General features: G+C 36.9%; 1 protein-coding gene across 1 annotated transcript in view; it reads right to left on the bottom strand.

The window, feature by feature from the left end:
• Positions 1–23,880, bottom strand: part of Cpq (carboxypeptidase Q) — a 437,003-nt gene that overhangs the window by 1,185 nt on the left and 411,938 nt on the right. The window lies entirely within an intron of this gene.

Here is a 23,880-nt window from a genome sequence, read left to right as displayed (position 1 = left end):
CTCTCTCTCTCTCTCTCTCTCTCTCTCTCTCTCTCTCTCTCTCTCTCACACACACACACACACACACAGACACACACACACAAACACACACACAGACACACACACAGTGCATGTGCTTGTGTGTGCACACATGTACACACTCAATAGAGCCAGAACTGTCTATTCTAAATGTATTCTGTATCTTGTTCTTTTCACTTAGATGCATCTAAGACTTAACTGCTAACATACAGTGCTGTTATATAATCCTTTTAAATTTGTTGTATCCTATCTTGTTATATTAATTTATTTTTTTGACATTGGGAATTTAGATCTTTCCAGATTTCTATAAACACATGTTATTATCAACATTCTAAAGGGTCAGAATGTTGGAGTAGAGTGTCCATGCTACAGAGCATGTGTGGTTAATTTTATTATTCAATTCCAAGCCATTTTCCTTTTAAGTTACATGGCCATAGTCAGTATATGAGCTTTCCTTTTGACTCATATACTCTCCACATCTGTTATTGCCAAAACATTTTGCTATTCTAGTGAGTGTCAAACAGTATTTCCTTTTCATTTTTTCAAGTTAGTAGTGAGATTAAGTATTTCTATAAATTTTTTTTTGTTTCATGTTGATATATGGCAGAAGATGTGGTTTTGATACTAACCTTCTATGGGTATTATTCACATATATATAACTTTCAAGTTTGTGGCTCACCTTTCTTTCCTGAACATATGTTCTAACTTTTGATGCAGTTAAGTTTTCTTTTTCTTTTTTTAAAGATACATTTATTTATTTTATGTATATGAGTACACTGTAGCTATCTTCAGACATACCAGAAGAGGGCGTTTGATTCCATTGCAGATGGCTGTGAGCCACCATGTGGTTGCTGGGATTTGAACTCAGGACCTCTGGAAGAGCACTCAGTGCTCTTAACCACTGAGCCATCTCTCCAGCCTGCTATGCATGTTTTATTCAAAGTGCTTCACCTCCTTTAACACTATAAAAATATCCTCCTGTGTTCTGAAAGGTTAAAGCTTCTATTTTCATCATTAATGTTTCCACACATCGAAAAATAGAATTGGTTCTTCTGGAGGTAGGTTTCTGTTTTCAGTTTTCAGTTGTCTAGAAAATGTTTTTAGTGTGTGCTCTTCCCCATTAGTCTGCAGCATCAATGTCATATATCAAGTTTGTATGTGAAGGGTTGCTTGGGGATAAGCCTGTCTCTGTGATCTCTTTGTTGACCTCCATGTTAACACCACCCTGAGTCAGTTGCTGTTGCTTCAAAAAGACTTCTTATCAATTCTTCATGACTTTCACATCATGCACACCAATCTTGCTCATCTCCCAATCCCCTCCTATCCACCCTTTGCCCTTGCAATCTCCGCTGGAAAACACACACACACACACACACACACCCTCCGCCCCCTACAAACAAAACACATAGCATGAAAACATCTCCTCATGGAAGTTGTAGTATGCTACTGTGTATCCCACAGTTTACCCCTTTGGCACACACATCTTCACTTGCTAATGTCTATTGCAATGAGTCAGTGGTCTAGTTTCAGGTCTCTACTACTCAGCATCAGACAGAACTGCTTCTCGCCCGCTCTGTTCTCCCTCTCCTTCTTCCATTCTCCCCTCCCCTCTCATCTTCTTTCCTCCCTTTTCTTCTTTTCCTAGTTGTGTTTTGATAATTCATAGCCACCTGGTCTTCCAGATAAACTTCAGAATTGCTTTAATTCTCTGGAAAAAAATATTTTTTTGGATTTTTTTTCCAGAATTATATCAATCTGCATATTAATTTGAGGAAGATATGCAAAAGTATTTACATTGTGGGATTTTTTGTTGTTGTTCATGAAAGTGGTCTGATGGTTTGCTTTTATTTGACTTTTTTGTAACATATTTAAAATTTTATAGTGCAGGAGCTAACGAAAATGCTCAGCAGTTAAGTGCCCTTAACTGGCTGCTCTTCCAGACGACCTAACTTTGATCCCCAGTTTATGGTGGCTCACAACTGTCTGTGTCCCCAGTTTCAGGGACTCTAATATCCAATTATGGTTTATTGAGACACCAAAAACACACATAGTATATAGACATACATGCACACAACACGCCTATACGCATAAAATAAAAATTAAAATAAATTCATAATATGGTATTCCCCATGTTTTGGTAGGTTTTTTTCTTCCTTTTGGTGTTATAAAACATTTGTAGTCAAAAGTTGCCTTTTCTGCTTGAAGCTATTCAGCTTAAATAGAAAAAACACATAAGTTTAAGTCATAAGATGGAGTTTCTTTGTTGTCTATATTCTTGATTAGCTTGCATAATAGATATGAATTCTCTCCTGATTATTTTCTAGGACTTTATAAAACTACCTAGGTTTGATAATTTATGATAAAAATATTAAATAATGCTTCAATTTCTTTCATGGTTATTGAGATATTTAGGTTTTGGGTTTTGTTTTGGTAATCTTTGGAAATTGGCTTCCTAGGGATGTGTTGGTTTTGACAAATCTTCAAAACAATCATGAAAAGTTGTCAGTAATACCCTCCTTTTGATGAGGTCATCCATTCTACATTGATGTCTCTCCTCTTTCTTTGTATCTGACACAGCTTATCAGTGTCTCTTCTCTTGGCAGCAATTTGTCATTTTTGTTTGTCTTCTAAGAAAAAACAAAGATATGTTGGAGCTTTGGGTATAGTTTTATTATCTAGTAGTTTTTCTTTCAGTGGATTTTTTTTATATTTATCATTTCTCTTGTTTCTTTGGTTTGTTTTCTTACTTGAGCTAATTGATTGGTTTATTACTTTGCAAACTTTCCTTGTCTCTGGATTACTCCCCAAGACCCCAGTCTTCCCAGTTTTGATTAGAGTGTTCGTGGATGCTCAGTTTTAAATGTTTATTAGCTTTTAGGATGAACATGTTATCAACTTGTGTTTTATAGTAAATATCTTTAGTTTAAAAAATATGGAGTTTCCTGGTTTATTTTTCTACTATTAAGTTTTAATATAGTTAACATGCAATGTGGGCTACATAGCACAAATTCTTTGGATTTTGTTGTAATTTGCTCCATGGCCTAGTGTCATGTCTACTTTCATAAATGTTTCATACTACTGCTTGTAAAGAATATATGTCTAGTCTGCTGGGCGTGTCACCAGACCTGATGTTTTACTGATAGGTTCTTCAAACTTATAACTCTTTATTGACTTGTTATATATCTGATCTATAAGTATGGGAAGGTATAAACAAAAATGAAAATCAGTGATTTTCAATGTGCTTTCTACTTCATAGCTATTCTATAGCTCCAGAAGCATCTTTATTTCTACATATATCAAATCTATATATTTCTATATATTTAAAGTTATGCTCTGAAAGATACATGAACTTAGAATTTTGTTTTCCTGGTAGATAGAACTTTTATTGATTTGTAGTGGTCCTCTTCATGTGCGGCAATACTTTCTGTCCTGATATTTTATTTCTGATAAAAATGCTAAGTAATGATTCAGTGTCTTTCGTGGTTACTGAGCTCTTTAGACTTTGTGTTTCTCCTGTACATAATCCAGCTCCTCCTAAAGGTAAGATGGTCCAACTGCTTCCTTATGCAGAACACTACACTGCTTTGCTTTTCACATCATTTTACATCTCTTGTTCTTATACTGTGAGTATTTTCAAACTCTGTCTTGGAAATATTTGAGTTGTAGCAGGAGACTATAATCCCTTTATCCAGATTATAGTTATTTATTTATTTTTTTTAGTTAGATTTGATTATACTACCTGAGGAGGGTTAGCTCTTATTCCCTTGTGTTTTTTAGATTTCTCCTCCCTTAACTCTCCCACCCCTATCTCTCTTGTCACCTTCTGGGTTGATTTACCTCTACTCTACTGGTTTGAATTGTATCTACTTTGCTTCTGTTCAGTCCAGAGACTTTAGAAATCGTTGGTCACATTATTTTAATGTTTATAAAGAAAGTTAGCAGAGGCTGTCTGTTTCATGCCTGTCCTAAACACCCAGCTCTAAGGGGTTGCAGGTAAAGGCTGGCCCCATCTTCACATTGCTGACTCTCACCCTGTATTTATTACAGCTATGAATTTTCTTATACTGCCTCCAGACAATGATTGCTTTAACCAATAATTTTGTGGAGGAATGGAATGATTATCAACTTAGGACATCAACAGTGCCCTTCTGCTGCTTATCCATAAATTGGGTGTTACAACTGTTCCTGAGACTTCCATTGTCCAGGACTGATTTTCTCCATGCTTTTAAATTTTCAAAATTTTAAAAGATTTTAAAACTTTCAGTAAAAGATATATTTTACCTATTTTTTTAAACTCCTCACTCTGGCATAAAGTTGAGGTCTCCCAGGAAAAAGTTAGCCATCATTCCACTAAATCACTAATACAGACTAGTGAGGAAAGAGAAGTATAGAAGAAAGCTCATTAACACTCTGACAGTGAATGACTCCTATGCCTACTGTCAAGTAGCAAGCACCACATGTTAACTCACAAGAGCTATCAAATTCTTCACACATGTTTAAGTGTTTTCTTTTCTGTGTAGTGAATTTGTTTCTAAATCAGTAAACCATGTTATCGGTTTACCCAGGAGCTAAAAAAGGGTGAGATCTCACCATCCTCCAGCCTGATAACGTAAAACTTATAGTGGGCAGGCTGGAGCTGAGGTCCATAAATGTTTTTAAGGTTCAATCCAATTCAACTGGGGAAATGTTTATTGAATTCCCATAACATTCTGGGCAGTAGGCTAATACTAAAAAACTGACAGAAAGGTAGAAGGAACTTCATTTCTGTTAGTCTGAAACCCCTGCTCATCCACTGCACAAGCTGGGAAACCTGTCTGTCCTCTTTCTCCCAACCCCACTCATACAGAAAAACCTCAGGCTAACACACCATCACTCCTCATCTCCAGGTTTCCAGCAACCATCTCAGGAGTGCCCGCCCAGGGGCTCAGTTCTTGACTGTGTATGGACATAATCCCAGCTTCTACTGGCACATCATCACTCCTCACCTAAACTTCTATAAAACTCCCTTGCTTTGCCTACCTAATAGCTGCAACCTAATAACTCTGCCTTCTTTACCTACTGTTAATCTGGTCTGATCTGGCCTATATCTTTGTCACTGAGGGAGAGAAAATGCTTTCAGTTTCTACCATCCAAAACCTTATTCTGAAGTAGGGGAAGATGTGCTTGTGGGTTATAACAACAGCTAGAATGTCATGAATGAACAGCGGGTCCTTATGCTGTGTGCTCTCTTCACTGTCACCATCCTCATTACCACCGTTGTTTGTTATAACTGTCTTCACACATTTTCCACAACATTGTAAGCTTCACAGAAACAGATCCTCTGCTTTGATACCCACTGTGCTGCTAATGACTACAATACACCAAATACAAGTTGGAAATATATTTACTGATTGAATGAATGGAAGCTAATTTTATGAGCAGGACACGTAGGGTCCTTGTAGGAAAATATGGGACTTACAACAAGGCACCTTGAAGAGTTTATTGAAGAGATGACTTTTATGGAATTATTAGTGTTAAATAGACTCAATGAAGGATAAAACAAGCCAGGACCAGCCACAATAGAGAGCCACTGCCAACTTTAGGCTTACAAGATGAGGAAGAGATTGAATAGGAAGGAATTAAAAGTGCATGTTAGGCAAAAAAGAGAGGGGCTGTGGTTGTTTAGAAGCTTGGATCTCAGTCTCTAGCCAATGCCTCCCAAAACTTTCCTGGGTCCCCCTGGGCCAAATCCAACAACAAATCAGAAAGCAATGGTATTTATTAGTATAGCCCATAATAGTCCATCCTAGGAGAGTCATTGCAGGTTACATAAAGATGAGGAACATGGAGAGGTGAAAGAGGATGTCCAGCATGAATCCTGAAGATATCAATAGAGAGGAGTGGTTATAGGTATTCCAGGTACATAGAATATGTGCACATTTTAATTTGAGAGATATGAGATATACTGGGTCAATCATTGACAGATGAAATGAAAATCTGAGGATAGTGAGTCCTGAAAATGGGATAGTATACTCCATAAATGTACAGCCTTGTTAGCTATTGGCTGGGATGGTAGGGCAACTGTGGCTTCCCCTCAAGGAGACCAGGAATGGGTGGATAACTCCAGAGATGAGAAGGTAAGTTTGCAGCTGGGGTACAGTCCAATGGCAATCTTTCAGCTTCTGGAATTCTAAGGAAAGAATGTTAATGAAAATAACCACCCTTCCCTGTGCAAAGGGCAAGGTGCATTAAAAACCAGGAGTTTCCTTATACCACAAGCCCATGGCATACCCAGGAAAGTCAAATATGAACGTTTTCTGTGGCAGTATCGTATCTTTATAAAACTGCAACATTTTAGAATTGCTTGGTAGAGAGCATACACTTCCTAGATTCCAGGCAGCACCAAGTGAATGTCAAAGTCACACAAACACACATAAGGACAGAATCAAGAAGTTCATAAAATGGAGTGGACGGAGGATGAATTGGGATTCAGAGAGGAACATTTAATTCCAGCAGAGTATGATCACTTGGGGCTGGTTTGATTCTATACAGAGCATCTTAAGAATACTGCAAGTTGGCTGACAGAAAAGGGACTCAAACTCCTTACTGGAAAAAAAAGGCAAGACATATTGTGATGTCCTTTACAGGCTTCCAAAATTACCTTTGTGTCTCTGACTGAAGAAATCTGGCTGCCAGATGGGTGATGTTTGGCTGTCTTCCTTTAGAGCCTGTGACTTTAGAAAGGTATTTCCTCCTACATCATGTAGGTTTCCATGATATTATGCAAAATAAAAACAACCCAGAAACTTGTCTATCACCACCAAGGAGCTGATAAAGGGCCCATTGACAGTTCTGGAGCTTTGTCTCTGTAATTCCATGGAGACACTTTATCACTGACAGCCAATGATCTAAAGGACTAGCACTGAGAGAGTTCCTGCATTTCAATTTCAGAGAAAGGTTGGCAAATGCTAGCTATCCCTAGGGAGAATTGCATGATATCTTTTAACGGGTGTATGAGCTCTGAACAGGGAACCATCAAATGGTCTTTAGAAATGGAAAGCTGCTAAGAGGAGTTTGCTCTAAGGAGATGTATTTTCCCCTGGAAACAAACTGCAGCATTCTGAGAACTTTCACTATTGGAGAGTATTTTTAAGAGAGATTTAGGATGTAAAGATGTCAGCCAAAGAGAAGGGAGATACAGCTGAGGGGACAGAGGGAGACAGGCCTGGGTTTTAACTCAAATTCTTCTGCTTGACTTTTAAAGTCAACTCCAAGATCATTGCACTTCAGTTTCACTCATAATATCAGAATAATAGTAGCCAATGTTCAAGATGCTGCTGAGGATTAGTAGGTTCTCAAGCCTTTATTCTGTCTGTTCTATACCCACAGAAGCTCCATCATCGCCATAGCATCAGGATCAATTAAATGCCACTTGGAAGATTTAAAATCCTGACTTAATCAATCAAAATTCTGATGATTATTCATAATGATGGCATGATTGGACCAGGAAATCTGATTTATGTGACATTGCCCTGACCTTGATTTAAATGATATTTCCTCTTCCTCTTTCCCCTTCCCCCTTTTCTATAACCCTGAGTCTTTCTTGCAAACACTCATTTCACAAAAGTACTCCCCAGCTGTGAGCACAGGTAAAACCTCATCTGTGACTATCATAGGAAATAGCCATTCTACCAAACACTGTTCACAGTGTATCGCAATCCTCACAGGGACTGAGTGGTAATGTCCATGGTATGTGTGCAGAACAAGAACAAATACTTGCTGTTTTCTAAAAATATAGGTGGGTAAAGCCACAGAGATTCTATATAGCACCTGCTTGGGTGTCATCCCTCACACATATGTAATGGATAGGCTTTCATGAAAAAAAAAGATTTAAAATTATGTTATGAGAACTTTTGGAAAGATATTCAAGCTCTGAATTTCAAATTCAAATCTGTTATTTTATCAAATACATGGCTGTTGTGCTGTGTGACGACTGGACACAGGCAACCAGCTGTGGAAAATCCATTTCTCCTTTGTAAACAGTTCTCAAGCAGTCTGGAGCACATGATTTAATTGCAACGGAATGTATTAAGGGCTTTCCTCTGATCATAATAATTATGAGGTTAGAGAAGAATGTTGTGTTCTTAATATATTCCCTACAAGGAAACAGTCTCTTTAGGATCTGTAAAGTGCTAAAAATACGTTTAAAATTTAATTAAAATTATTTTTCAGCCACGTTATCATGGGAAAAACATTATGAAAATAATTAGAAAGTCAATTCATAGAATTTGCAAGCATTTAGTCTCTCTTTTCAAGGAGGCAGTTTAATCCCTATTAAATCTTATGAAAAATTAGAGTCATGAGTAGTTAATGGATAGCTTCCTAGCCCATAGCTTCTCAGAAGGGAAAACAAATCATAGGGAATGAAAAACAAATAAATAAAACATAAAAAAAGAAAGAAAGAAAGAAAGAAAGAAGGAGGGAGGGGGCAGGGAGGGAGGAAGGAAGGAAGGAAGGAAGGAAGGAAGGAAGGAAGGAAGGAAGGAAGGAAAATAAAATACAGGTTCAAGTAAGAAAGAAAAAGACCCCCAATTTTGAATATCATTAAAAGCATTGCAGTTTGAGTTTATAAACTTTTCATCTCACCAAGAACCACCAAGCTTATACTCCAGATTTCCAGGGTGTGTCTGGGACAATTCTGAGCACATACTTGAGGTCAGCACTGAGAATCCTGGTGGCCTCCAGGTCAGAGGGTGGCTGGACTGTGGGACACTAAACCATCTCCCATAAAGTTGAAGAAGTGGACAGTAGCAGTAGTACTAGTACTTAGAATTCTAGTAAGACTACTCAGTACTACATGATGGTGGTTATGGAGCCATCCTACATGGAAGTAAAAGGGGTTATCATCACTATTTACCCAGTGCTTCCTGTGTGTCTTTTGGGAGCTCTTTGGAAATTATTTTATTTAATTCTCTAAGTGATACCATGAACAACTGATCATTACAAAACATCACAGAACAGCAGCAGATGGACAATAGTCATGAGGGTTGTCTAACACTACAGAGTAGTAGCCAGTAGAGATAAGATTCCAGCTTGGGTTTCTCTGATTTAAAAATTCTTACCATGTAGCTGCTCTCACTGCCCTGTCTTAGGATATCAGCTTTGTATGAATTTGGCTGGTGTAACTCAGTCTACTTGCTGCTCTGGTCCCACCTGGACCCCAGACCCACCCTAATGCCCCTTTAGATCTTAAGAAAAGGGAGTAGAAATTTGAGTTGGAATCATATAAGACCATGAAGAAGAATTACATTCATAAAGTAGGATCAGACAGCCTGGGACCATTTGTCAGAAAATAGATGTCCATTGTGGTCATACCACCCTGAAACACCTGATTGTGTTTGATCTTGGAAGCAAGAAAGGGTGAATCTGGGTCTCATATTGGAGAGGCCTGTCAACTCTCCTGGGATTTCTCAGCTATCTGAAGTCATCCTTACCTCAAGTCACTCACGCTATTTTTTGTGCTTTTTTTCCAATAGCATTTTAAGACTAATCTTTTAAAACTGATATACCAACAATAAAATTATACATAACAATGGAGTGCCATGAGATGTTTCAACAATATATCCATGCATAATAATAAACGAGGTTAATTTAACCATGCCTACATTCTCAGTCATTTTTTTTTCATTTCTTCATGATGAAACATCCATTATCTTTCTCTGGCTTGTAAGACCTATATAATTGCTACCACACTGATAAGTGCGTGATACTCACTGATCCATTTATCGTTCTCTCCACACCTGTTGAGTTTGGACCTGTTGCTATGTTTTGTGATGCTAAATTCTGTACCCTAAGGTCTATGCCTACCAGTGATTTCTCTTGTTTACTAGGTTTTGTTGTGCAAACCTTGTTCATTAATTTAAAACAACTGGTTAAATAAAAATGGCTACAGCCAATAACTAGAGGGGTTAGAGGTAGATGGGTTTTGAGTTACCTGGTTAGAGGTAGAGAAGACAGGTGAGCGAGGAGAATGAGGTAAAAGCACCATGCAGGAAGATGTACCATGAGCACATGGCCAAGAGAAACAGCTAATAGTTGAGGAATACCACTAGAGAGGTAGCACAGCCAGCAGTTAGAAAAGTAGATTAGGGGTTACTCCCCAATAATTGTCAAAGCCAAGTAAAATAACCATAGTCTAAGTCTCCTTTATTTGTAAGCTAGTCAGAGATAAGTTTAAATTGGTTATACTACACCCACCAACTTTTCCTTCATACCTGTTGCAGTATGTATGTAGTGGTTGATCTTCTTTCAGTTAGAAGGATTTTGAAAACTGGATTAATACACCTGGACACGCACATATATGTGTATTTATATGTATGTACGAATCTCTGAATATTTAAAAGTTGCCACTTCCTCAACACCTACACACACCCTTGATCAAGCTTATACCACCTATATGACAAGGTTCATTTCTTTGCCTTCATAGTTTTATTAGTCTATGTGTCCTGACTAACATAGCTATAAACTGACAATCCTCTCTTTGACTTTGTCTCTCTTGTTTTCTAACATAAAGTAATATTGTCCTTTCTGTGGATGAACGATTTTACTCCTGATTATATATCAGTTGTATATTGTTTTCTGCTTGGATTGTGCAGATTTATTGGCAACTTTTCCATGGTCTAATGTCAACATAGCTCTTTACCATGTGAGCAGATGTGACTCAGGTGTAAATGCTGACCTTCTATTCTCTACACACCTCGAAAGTGACATTTGCTAAGAAAATATGACTAAAATGGTTTCTTCATTTTATTCTTTCTAAGGCTTCTTTCCTACCCCTATGATAGACACATTGGAAGAAAGAATACTTCGTGAATATGAACATTTAGACTTCAGAAGATTCTAATGATTCTTTTTTTCCAGAGTGGCATTTACAATGAAAGCTTTACAATTATGCTGAATTTGTAATTGTGTACAGATGGATGAATTTTTGATTTCTGGTTACAAATAAAGATACAAAGCCCTTCTGTACTGAAAGGCAAGTTTTAGTCAACGTAATATTTGAATTTGCTTTTCTTTTTCTATCTCTGTATAACCAACCTCCTGCTTTGTTGGCAATCAGGATCATAGGAATTAGTCAAATAGAAAATCATATATACCATGTGCTGGTTGTGACCTGATTCTCCCACCCAAGGTCAGCAACTCGGCAGGGTTTGTTGGCAGTGCTTTGGAAATACTTGGGCTGGAGTCTTACTTTTGTAAGCTATTCTTAGACTTCTGATTATGGTCTTGAAGTCAGGATAATTGAGAGTAAAATGAGACCAGTAACAAGAGAGAATCTAAGAACCTCTGATGAATGGCCCTCACTTCACATGGCCAAGCTGATAGAGTTTAGAAAACTCAGCATCTGTTATTAAACCCTTAAATATTTAATCTATAAGGGCAGGAGACCCAGATTTTATAGAAGGATCCTTTACTGTCATTTTAATAATCTCTACAAGGAGGAAACATGGCTATAGCAAAAGAGGAAAGGGCTTTTTTTTCCTATTTAAGAATTTCTAATAAAATCAGGTGACTGATTTTAAAAGGTGCATTGCCATAGAATTATAGAGGTTATGGTTTTTGTTTGTTTTGGAGCTGAATATCAATCTGTAACCCATGATGGGCTAGAATTCATGTATCCCAAGAGAAGAAGAGAAGCAACAGTCATTTTTTCTGAGTACTTCAGGAATGGTAATTTTTAGAACTGGAGTCAGTCTTGAGAAGTTGACAAGCCCTTTCAATTACATAATCCTATGAATCTCTGCAACTGTTGCAAGAAGAATACCAGAGTTCTCTTAAGAGTCCCCAATAGACTGTGACTATAATTAAGTTATACTGGAATATAAAAAGAGATGCAATTATTTTGAAGCATAAAATAATTTTAGGGAGTGGTGTAAATTTGATTCTGTAGTTCCTCAGAAGATGCTTCTGGGACAATTGAATTAGGGTCTGGAAGGACAAAGAGTCTAAGCCCAAATGAGCTTTTTATAGTCTTGGGACTCCAAGATGTCAAGGTCACAAGAAGCCGTAACATGAATAACAGGAGATAAATATAATAGAGTATGATACTACTGTATTTTTATGTATGTGTGCATATGATGTGTGCATGTAAGTGTTGATATTGTTTTCTGCTGCATATGACAGGCTAGCTGACACTTGAGCTTCCTGGGATACTTCTGTCTGACTTTCATCTCGCTGAAGGGACACCAGGATTTCAAATGTGTGTTATCATGCCCAGTTTTTATGTGGGTTCCTCAGATCTGAACTTAGTTCTTCATGTTTGCATAAGTGCTTTACCAATTGATCCATCTCCCCAGCCCCCCAATTGTATTCTAAAAGACACATTACAATATACTAAAAACTTAGTCACTAAGGAAAATGTGTATCACATGTAGGAGTATGAGGATGGTGTCCCATGGATAAATTTAGAGGCAGTTCTAATAGAAAAACTGAGCTGATCTGGAAGCCTCTAGATTCTTCTTATTTTCTAGTTTTGCTTCTGTGCCAGTGCAGATTTATCCAAAATGAATGTGTCTGTCTATGCTCTTGTGTAAGACAGTTGGTTACAGAAAGATAACAAACTACTTAGCTAATATTATGGAATGTTAGTGAGGTCTCCTTAAAATCAGTTTCTGAAAAAAATAATTTCAAGAATAGAAATATAGTCAACAATCTTTGCTCCAAACAATAATTGTTATAGGTAGAGAGAGGACATCTACACTGGAGAAAAGCTGGGTGAATGTTAGCTCAGTCGTTCTATGAGATCGTTTTCTGTTTATTCAAATAGCCTGGTATTTTCTTAGACATTTGGCAGTTTATCCTTTATCCTTTGGTTGCAACATGCAGCCCCTTTATCTGATTTTGTGATAAAGAGATACAATATCTCTACAGCAAACTTCAAAAGTAGAGCCTGTAGCAAGGGTATAAATGGGTTCAATGAGAAAAGCTTTCTGATTTCCGAAACAAAGGAAAACAAAGATCTTAGAAAAAAAACCCTGGGAAATGAATATGCATTTCATGCAAACACATTTCACTTAGAACAAAACACTGATTCTTAGAATGCCCATTAAATGCTAGTGGTCATGAAAAAAAAAACTGGCCCAAGGTAAGACAATTAGAGTGAGGCTGCAAATCTGAGTTACAAATTTAGGATTTAATGTAGGTAAATTCCCAATGCTACTTATGGTTGACCTTCATTAATTAATTTTAGGACAATCTTCCTAATTAAGAAATAGTGGCTATTCTTAGTAACCATCACAAATAAGATAACAGTACATCTGATTAACTGTTTCTGTGGTGAGAGAAATATAAACTGATACATGTGTCTATGTGTTCTTTAAAAAAGGACCAGTAGTGACAAAGGGGCTAGTGGTGTCCAATGCTACATTCTGGGAGAACTTGTCATTAGATGACCCATCATTCACAGTGAAACTGTAAAGGTATGGGCTAGGTGGTAAAAAAACAACTTAACCAACAAACCAACCAACCACCACCACCACCACCACCACCACCACCACCAACACCACCACCACCACCACCACCACCACCAACAACAACATTAAAATCTCCAGAACTTGTGATCCCTGCTATAGACTCAGAAATACTTTCCTTAGACTTCTTGACAATAGTCTGAAAATCTGCTGTTCTTTATCAACTAATTAAGCTGGTAAAAAGGCTTAATTATGAACAACATGAAACATCAGGTTTGAGTTAGTTCTTGTTTAATTTCATACAGTAAAGAAGTAAGCTTTGTGCTGCTGTGGATGGGTTAAATAGCTGCTTAGGATGGCCACAGCATTTACCATTCACTCATCACTGCGTTTCAAGCTAGCAAATTCTCCCTAATACTATTTTCACAGAAGGCTTGTGTTAATGGGGCCATTCTCATTTCCCCTGGATTCCTACTGTGCATCCAGACTCTGGGGAAAGAGTAGCAGGCACAACTCAGGTTCCTGCCTTTGTGGAGTTTGAAAGCTAGTGGAAGTGAGGCTGACTGGAAAAACAGAAGGATGCATCTAAAAATACTAGAGAGTGTGCAGATGAAAACTAAGAAGCAAAATCAAAAGCTTCTCCTCCCCCCAATTCTGATTTTAATTCAATACTGACTGTTATGGGTGGATGAGTGGTAGCTCAGAGTGTTTCACTGTTGGTGCTGGGGGACAGTATCACCACTTTTGGTCTCTGGAATAAGTGACATACAGTTTATTCATGAATGGAAATAACAAATTTATCACTATAATCATGGCTAGGATCTCCTAAATGATTTCTATGATCCATGGCTTGTACTAATACTTAAATACACTATCTTAAAATTCACAGTGATTCTGTAATTATTATTATCCCTCATTTTACAGATGAGTAAACTCCAGCTTAAAGGTAATGATGATGATTATAAACAAAGAAGTCAGGCATAAGGTTCTCCCGACCTTCTTGTATTGAATCCATAGCTCTTAAATATAGAAATACAAAGGACAGGCCAAGGGACTTGGATGACACTGAAGTTAAGAGGAAGCACTGTGAAGCTGGCCACGTGACCCCTACCCATACCATTACCTTCATCTCTTTCCAGAAACCTCTTACATGAACTTGTGCCTTTGATACCATATCTATCTTTTATACTCTCAAAAATTACGTATGTTCTGGAATGGTTAAATTTATTAATACAGCCAAGAATCACCTGGGAAGAGAGTCTCAATGAGGGATTGTCTATATTGGGGTGCCCTGTGGACATATCTGCTAGGGGTTGTCTTAAGTTAACTGACATAGGAAGGTCCAGTCTACTGTGGCCAGCACCATTCCCTAAAGGATCCTGAACTTTAAAAGAATGGTGAAATTGGGCTGAGTAACAAGCAAGGAAGCAAGCAAACAGCACACATTCATCTATAGCTTCTCTGCTCTTGACTTTGAGTGGAATGTGAGTAGACCTTTCAAGGTTTCCCTGCAGTGATGAAATATAACCTGGAATGTTAAGCTAAAATGAGCTCTCTTCCCCCGAGTTTCCGTTTGTCAGGATATATATGTATATGTTGTATATATACATGTATAATATATATGATGCATATGTATTTCACAGTAATAAAATGAAACTAGAACCCTTTCCTTGCTTTCAACAGACTTTTGATCTAGACTACTGGTTTGCTTTGCCTGCGGCCAGTGGGTTGCCAGGACAGTGGCTATTCTTACTAATTTTTAGGATTTCCTCTCTATGGAGAAATGACTCACACATTTGAGATTTTTCTTTCCACACAAACTGATTAATGATTATCTAATGTTCAAGTGAGTTCACTAAAATTAAACAAGAAGCAATGCATTTTATTAGATCAATTAATAAATGCTCTAATAGATGTCTGTTGATCCTATGTTTGAGTGCACAAAAGAGCTTGTGCCTACAGAGCACAAAAAGAACATCATTAGAGAAACCAGAAATGCTAAACATGCAGGGGCCTCTCCTCCATGGAGGAATTCCTTGATTTCTGCCCAGAAAGCTGAGAGTGGTGTTAACGACCTTGTGACATTTTGCTATCTGTAGAGGCAGACCTCACCCACCTTTTGCTATAAAGTAAGACCTCACTCAAATCCCCCGGAATGTTTGTTATAGACTCTCCCTCCATAATTAACGTTAGATCCTAGTTAGTGGAACCCAGCGTTAGGTGAAATGTCACATTATTTTATGGTCTGCTGACCTCCATGCTATCTCAGAGACCACACTAGATTCTAAGCCTTGTAATTATAGAACCCACCTTCAAGGTCACATGTACTTTGCAAAGGAGTTTCTATGTGGTTATACTTTAAGCTTTATTGTGAACTTGGAGTGAATCTGGAAATTTTGATCCAGGTTGATGAAGTCAAATTGAACCTAGCTTTTACTCTCATCACTTTGTAGGTAGCTGCTTGCCTTGATACACGAAGAGACTCCCTCAATCCTGTTCTTGTTTCTTGTCCATTGACAAGAAACTCGTTGCTTGCTTCAGTATATCAGCTAAATTCCTTTCCAAGAAAACATTTATTGAGTATCCATTGCATTAAAAAATGAGCCATGGGGAATTTTTTAAATAAAAGGTTGTGATATTCTTGAGAAGGCTCTAATATAGGCGCTAGAACTTGACCAACAAACGTTGTGTAAGTACTATGGGGACAAAAAGGTAGATTCCAACTGTGATGCTCAGATCAAAACAATCCAAGCTAAACCTCGTTAAAGGCATTCATACTATTTTGAAACCGTGAGAAGTAACAGGACAATAGTAAGTACTAACACTGCCTCCATCACTAACCACAAAATGACTGCTGCCTTTTATATACAACTTAGATGCCATAAATTTATTCATAAAAAATTTAGTAATTTAAAAAGTTTGCAAATTGTTTTGATAATATTTACTCATATCCCAAATCTCCTAGATTCACCTCCTTCCCTCCCTCCACAAACTTTTTGTCATTTTTTTTAAATCCCCAGTCAAGTCCAATTTGTATCTTCCACTGGAATATGGGTGGGTTACCAAGGGCTATAGTCTTAAAGAAAACGGATTCTTACTATTAATTGCCAATGGCTTCTTGGATAGAAGTTGAGACTTCATGGCAATGTATATTAATTTAAATATTACAAGGAAGAGGACACACACACATTTTTTTTAGGGTTGAGAATTTCACAGTCTATTATTCTTTGTATCTCAACTAGTTGTGGGTCTCTGTATTAATTACCATCTACTTCTGGTGAGGGTTGAGAGATGTATTAATTTCTATGATGAGGGTTGAGAGATGTATTAATCTATAGGTATAATAAAAGTGATTAGGATTGGCTTAATACTATATCAATTCAGCAGAAAAATCGTAGTTGGTTGTTTCATAGGGCTTATGACATTTTTAGTCACAGGTTCTTGACCCTGATAAAGATTCTGGTATAGGTTTCATCTTTTGTAGCAGGATTTAACTTCATTCAGAAAGTAGTTGGTTACTTATTTGGTATCTGTGACACTATTACACCAGTGGGCTTGTCTTGCCAGGCCAGTCAACAATGTGCTTCCGTTTAATAATGATTAGAATAATCTTTTCAGAATTTCACAGGAATGAAAACAAACCATATTGGTGTTTTGTATTTAGCTTTGTTGTCCTGCATAGGATTGAGAATCCATTCATATGTCTGTGTCATTTGTGAGTGCACATTGTTTTGTTACCTTTTTACTTTGTTTTTACTTTGTTTCTGTGTGACTAACAATGCAGTGAATACTTTTCTGGGTACCTGTTGGGCATGCATGTGTCTTCACTGTGACACATTTCTTAAAATAGTTTGCTAATTTTTGTTGAGTTGTTTCTTTTTAACTGAGTTACTTGAGTCTAAGTCTTTTCTCAGTAACTTTATCTTCTCATGTAGAGTTTTCTTTTCATTTTGGATGTTATCTTACATTGAACAAAACCTTTTAATTTTGATGAAATTAAACATCTATTTTTAAAGACTAGTACTTTTAGCAATTCGTGTCTTAGACATGTTCACCTAACCTCATGCCAAACAATCTTTCCCTATATATTTTCCTACCATTGTTGCAGTTTTAGACTTTTTTGTTTCAGTTTTTCTCTGGCTTAATTAATTTTTGTCTGTGGCATGATGTAAGAGCTAAGGTTCACTTTATTTTCCCACAGTTTCATCTGTTTCAGCACTATTAGTTGTGAATACTACATCTTCCCTATAGAATAGCCTCATACTTTTGTAAAAATTGAAGTGACAATAAATGTATGTCTCTGGTCTATTCCTCTGCTGTATTTCCTCTTAGGGCAATATGTTAATGTCACACTATTATGAATATTGTAGAGCATAAGAAAGTTCTGAAGTCTTTAAAATCAGATAAATTCCTTCATTTATGTGCTATTTTCATAATTGTTCTGGTTAATCAATATCAGCAACATCTTCAGATCGATTTTAGAAACAGTTCATTATTTTGTTTCCTCTTCTTTTGTGTGTGCTTGTGTGTAGCACGCACATGTGATATAGACGCACATGTATGTCTTGGTTCCTATGAATGTGTGTATGTAGGCCAGAAGAGGATTGTGGGTGTCCCACTGAATCAGTTCTACCTTACTCTTCTAAGAGAGAACTTTTCACTATACCTGGAGCTAGGCTACTGGCCAGTCTTCTGTCTCCCAGTCTTGAGAGTTGATTGGTATGTTGTTTAGGTTTCCCATATCAAGCTGTATTTTTTTCTTGATGAAAGGGTAGTCACATTTGTCATGGGCCTTCTGAAGGTGGTAGGCCTTAAAGTCATAGTGGTGACACATGTGGTTCTTATAAGGGCACTTTCCAAAGGACAGAGTTCCCTTCCACATCTTAGTTTCATTGCCAAAACCAAAGAAATCTTTCTGGATTTTTAATGTGGCCAGATCATAGAACCTTAACTATTTAAGAATGCAGTACTACAAGTTTCCATCTGAAAACTGTTTTCTGCTTGTCTCATTATTAAATTCGGTTTGGTAAGCCTGTCACCTTCATGGTCTATTTTATATGTTTCATTTAATTATTCTCTTCAGTATCTCCTTTCATCCCTTTCTTTTATCTATTTGTTTTTAAAAGTGATTATTATTGAAAGGAGGTGGGGAAGAGGAAGAGAGAAATGTGGTAGAGAGAAATATTAGGAATGTGTGTATGCCGTAGCCTGTGTGTGGAAGTTAGGGGACAATTTTTAGGAAGTATTTCTTCACTTCCAAATTGACCAGGCAGGGTCTCTTGTTTTTACCATACAGTTTTCTACAGGCTGGCTGCTCTGAGAGTCTCAAGGTGGTTTTCTTGTTCCTACTTCCCATCTTGCAGAAGAATTACAGTTAGGATCAACTACTGATTGGATAGTATATAGGATTACAGATGCACACCCTCGACACATGGCTTTGTATATGGATTCCAGAGATCAAACACAGGGCTTCAGGTTTTTATAGCAAGAGCATTTTACTTGTAAGTTATATTGCTGGCCTATTATATAATTTTTGAGCTCTTTGATACTGGAGTCTTGTTACATAGCCAATGCTGGCCTGAAACTCGTGATTCTATTGCCTTAGTTCCATAAATGCTGGGATGATAGGCATATACTATTGCATCTTCTCTTTCCTCTCTTTTAACTGAAGTTTATTTCTTCCTAAGTTGTGGCTTACCTATGTTTTGTTATTTATAAATTATTTTTAGTAGTTTCTCTAGAATTGATGATATTCACTGTAAATAAAAGTCTTTGCCAGGTCTGTACTTCATATATTTATAAATCTTAGTATAGTATATTTGCATCTTTTTCTTGTTCTTTGTAATATTGTTATCCTACATTTATTTCCTCATATTTATAAACTTCATATGTATTATTCTTCTTGCTTTAAAGAGTTACATCCTTTTTAAAGATATTTCACAGGCCAGAATGCCTTTAGACTTACTGGCTATAGTAGATAATACTTACAAATGCTTATATATTATTTTTAGCATACAGTAATTTTTGTACTGGATGGCAAGTATCAGAAATTTAGTACTGTTTTTGAAGCTCTGTGCCATATCATATGGTACAGTTTTATTTTGAACTGATACACTTTCTTTAACATTTCTTGCCATATGGGTTTTCTGATGAACAGTTTGATCATCCAATTTTCTTTTTCAAAAAAAAATTTGTACATCATCACTTTAAAGGTGCACCTTTTCTGATTGTTCTAGGTTGGTGGAATTTGGTTTGAGTACTTTAAAAATGTCCCTTATGGCTTCCACAAAGCACTGAATTTTCTTAAAAAAGGCAATGTTTATTTTTACCTTGTCACTTTTACTCAATGTTTTTCTTATTCATGTTTTAGAGGAAGTCTTACTGCTGCTTCCCATCAGGCTGCTTACAGTGACTGCTTGTTTAACCTGCTTGGTTTTATTGTGTTTGCTGCATAAGTGAGTGTGTAGTTCTTGACACATGCAAAAAACTTTCGAGTATTTGCAGGGAATCATGAAGTTGATCTGGTCTAGCTGCCTTAAGAAACATGTGTCATAAGTTTTTCAAGTTTGGAGTCCTTGGCTCCTGGGGTACTATGTGGCTTTTACTTCTTGAGAAACCAAGGCACCCTCTCAAGCCGTGAAGCATCCATGCCACTTGATATTTCTCTGTATGTTCCCTTAGAAGTTAAGGAAGTATAGAAGCTTGACAGGACAATTGGTCTCAGACATTAATTTTGTGTACCCTGTATAACTTGCAAGCATCACTGTATCCTGGCAACTATAACAGTATTGATCCTGGCAAATGCCACTATATTCTGTTTCTGATAAGAGCATAAAAAATCTGATTGCTTGCAATAAAACTGTCACAGCCTTAGTCTTGCTGTTGCTCCTCCAACTCAAGCCGGGCTTCATTTCTCACCAGCCGTATCAGGCAGCCCTGGATGGGTGAGTAAGCACAAACACTTTCAGGTGTTAATACTTCATTTTCTTTTCTTGTTCTCACATCACCCTGAAAGCTTTGGGAAGTCTATCTTTACATGTTGTAGTGGTTGAACATGTTTCATTGCCACAGAGATTTTCATTTTTATTAATATGGTCCCCTCTGACTTCTCATGTCATGTTTTGAGGTTCACAAGTCATTTACTTGATTCAATATGCTGACAATCTCATTGAGTGAATTTTAAATCTTCATACATTTAAAATGTGAACATTTGCTTCCTTTAGCTTAGGGATCACAGCCCTCATCTTCAGGTTGTCTACTATATTAAAATGCTTGGCAGATGTTGCCCAGTTTTCCTGCTTTTAATGCCTTTTGTGGCCCAAAGGGTCAGATTTATTAGCTTCTCAAATCTAGTCTATATCTGCCATCCATTATTCTTGGTCCTACATGTTAGTACCTGACAGTTGAACTGCTAGTAGCATGGAGCTGTGTGTTTAATTGCACAAATTACATGGGAGGCTGTGTTGATTCTGAATTTTGTCTTGTGTAATAGCTTCTGGGGAATGATAGTTCACATCTCTGAGCACTAATCTCACTATCTGTAATATAGGAATAGTAAATAATTGCACTTAACATATTGGCTTGATTTTCAGTGACTAATGAGTTGGAATGTTTCTCAGCACATTAGATAAATGCTCATTGCGTTAGCAGCTTTTAGTGCTGTCATTACTACTTATAAAGTCTAGTTGATTGATCTTTTCTTTTTTGTAAATATCAATATTTAGTCAATAAAATCACATATATATTATGTAATATCACATAATACTATTACATAAGCTTGTTAAAGAATTCCGCACTCCATCTATCTAGGATGATTATAAATACAAAGTAATATTAAGTTCCTAGGATCAGAAGAAAAGGCCTTTGACAAAAGCTGCCTCTTAGTAGTTAAGAGAATTATAAAGTAAACTTTTGTTTTCTTTACTTACAATACAGGTTTGTGCTAAAAAGCATAGGTGTAGAGAGCCTCTAAGAAGTAGATTTTACTAGCATTGTGCTCTAATGGCACAGATTGCTGAAGGAACATGAGAGTAAATTTATTTATAAATTAAAGGATCATTTTGTAGAGCAAATGATACCCACCAATCTGCCTATGCCATAAATCTGAAGTTGGGGATGCAGCACCTATGACTGGGTGGCAAGAGAGCTGAGAATGTCCAATGTTTCACTTGAGTGCCTTATGTAACTATTTTCAACCCTACGAGAACTGCTTGTAGAAACACCTTTTTCCTGGAGTCTTGGTAGAGGAAGCCCCATATTTACACACACTACACAAAGGATTTGTTTTGTTGTTTTTTAAAGCTATACTTGTGTGTTTTTAAGCTATACTTGTGTGTTCTGCATGAATCTCACAGTTATGAATCAAATACACATTCAAATTTCAACATAAAGAAAATTCTTTGATATTTGTTCTTCAAACCACTCAAATGTTGCCCTCACTGTTGTTCTATATCGAGAGTAGTCTTGCCTCATGTGCCCAGGGCTCTTCTGTCTTGGATTAAACTGTTCAGCTAAGTAATCTCAGAAAGATATTGGCAGGATCTGAAATTCGTGTCTTGTAAATGTTTAATGACAGTCTTCAGAGGATCAAGGGATGAAGAAGTAATTAAAACTCAAATTCCTGATTGCATACTGTGACTCAATCAGATTCTTATATAGTAGTCTGACTCTGATAAAGCACCACGGTGCAGAGGTCTGTATGTTATTACCAATCTAAGTAACTCCCCACTGCTGCACTGGAGAGGGTTAGAACCAGAGAGCTGCCTGTCACTCATGCGCATCACTCACTGCTCTGAGTCATCTTGCAGCATCAGCCTGATGAATAACACTTTGAATGTAAACAGTCTTTCCTCCAGAAAAGGACCAGTGCCTTTGTTTCTTACCTATTGTTTCACAACATTTAGTCAAGGGAAGAAGAGGTGTTTTTTTTTTTCTATTTGAATTCCTGTTAGGTATAGTTCAAGAAAGAGCAAGACTGGTAGGAAGAAAGGAATAGGACAGGGAGAGAGATGAGAGAACAGGGATGGGGGGCACTATTTGCTTGAAAGCACACAGTAATGCAGATACAGATCCTAAGAGAGACTTGGACTTTGGACTATCAATCTTGTAGCCATTCTATTTGATCAGTGTCAGTAGAAAATACATATTGTTAAAGGCAAGTCTAGATATTTTAAGTGTACTTATTTTAAGTGTACTTAAGTGCTTTGTTGTAAGCAAGTACTCAATTTTGTTATTAAAGCATGAAAACAATCATACTTATTCACACATATATGAGTGGATATGTATAATTGATTTTTAATCAAATTACATATACATATTAGATATGCTGTGCATAGAATTATATATAATAAATACTCATGCTCATATTTTTTAGTTTAAAAACAAACATTTAGTCCACAAATCATAGTTTACAACACTGGTGCTAATTCATGACCCATGATAAATGTGCCTTCTTTAAGCTATAAGAACAATCACATGATAGTATAATGTAACATTTATTCATATTTCTTGTACTGTCACTAAATGATCAGGAGACTCCCAAAAGAGTTGTTAATGGATTTTTTAAAAAAAATTTCTTTATGATGAAACCACGAGGCAAACTTACTAGTCTAAAACTAGGTGGTAATGAAGCATGAAAACTATAGTATGTTTCATGACTTTTGTTCCTTCTCTGGTAGTTTTCTTTTCATGTACCTTTATTTTTACATTAGAAATCTTAGCAGTGGAGAAGCTGAATAACTGGTTGATGCATTGATCTGTGAGAGTCCAAGTTAGAGATGGAACCACCACCTGCTGGGTTCATATTGGTCTTCTGACTCATTACATTATTGTCGGAATCTTTCAGAAATAACACAGGTGGAACTAGACAAACCTTTGTAGTCCACTGTAGCACACTGTCTCAGCATCCTACAGTGATGCTATGCACAATGTTCTTCTTGATGTACCAAAATTATCCAGACAAGCTGATGGGGAGGACTACTGAGTGCTTACTAGCCTTTTATGTAAGTAGCTAGGAACCATGATTTCTAGGATCTCCTCTCTTTCAGAACAGGGTAGGTGATAGGGCCACCAAAGGGCTTGCTTTGCATGCAACTGAGAGGTATACACAGTATACTGAGTACTAAAGTCAAAAAGGTCCCAGGCAACTGTGACTATTGATATTGACTAGTTAGTAAATATTTGTTGGATGAATTGACCATTCCTGATAACTAAGCATCACTGGAGTTGACTCTCACTTGGAATGGGCACTAGGAGAATGGGGGAGGAGCTGGGATAACAAACAATCAAAACCAAGAGTGGTTTCTAGATTCCTTGAGACACCCAACTCATGACTGTAGCAAACCAGATCCATCTGTATGAAATATCAGTATATATATATATATATATATATTTATATATATATATATATATACAC

Source organism: Grammomys surdaster, unplaced genomic scaffold, assembly GCF_004785775.1.
Source record: "Grammomys surdaster isolate TR1022 unplaced genomic scaffold, NIH_TR_1.0 63, whole genome shotgun sequence".
NCBI classification, from domain to species: domain Eukaryota; kingdom Metazoa; phylum Chordata; class Mammalia; order Rodentia; family Muridae; genus Grammomys; species Grammomys surdaster.
The sequence above is the reverse complement of the archived record's forward strand: the minus strand, read 5'-3'. Positions and strand labels throughout refer to the sequence as shown.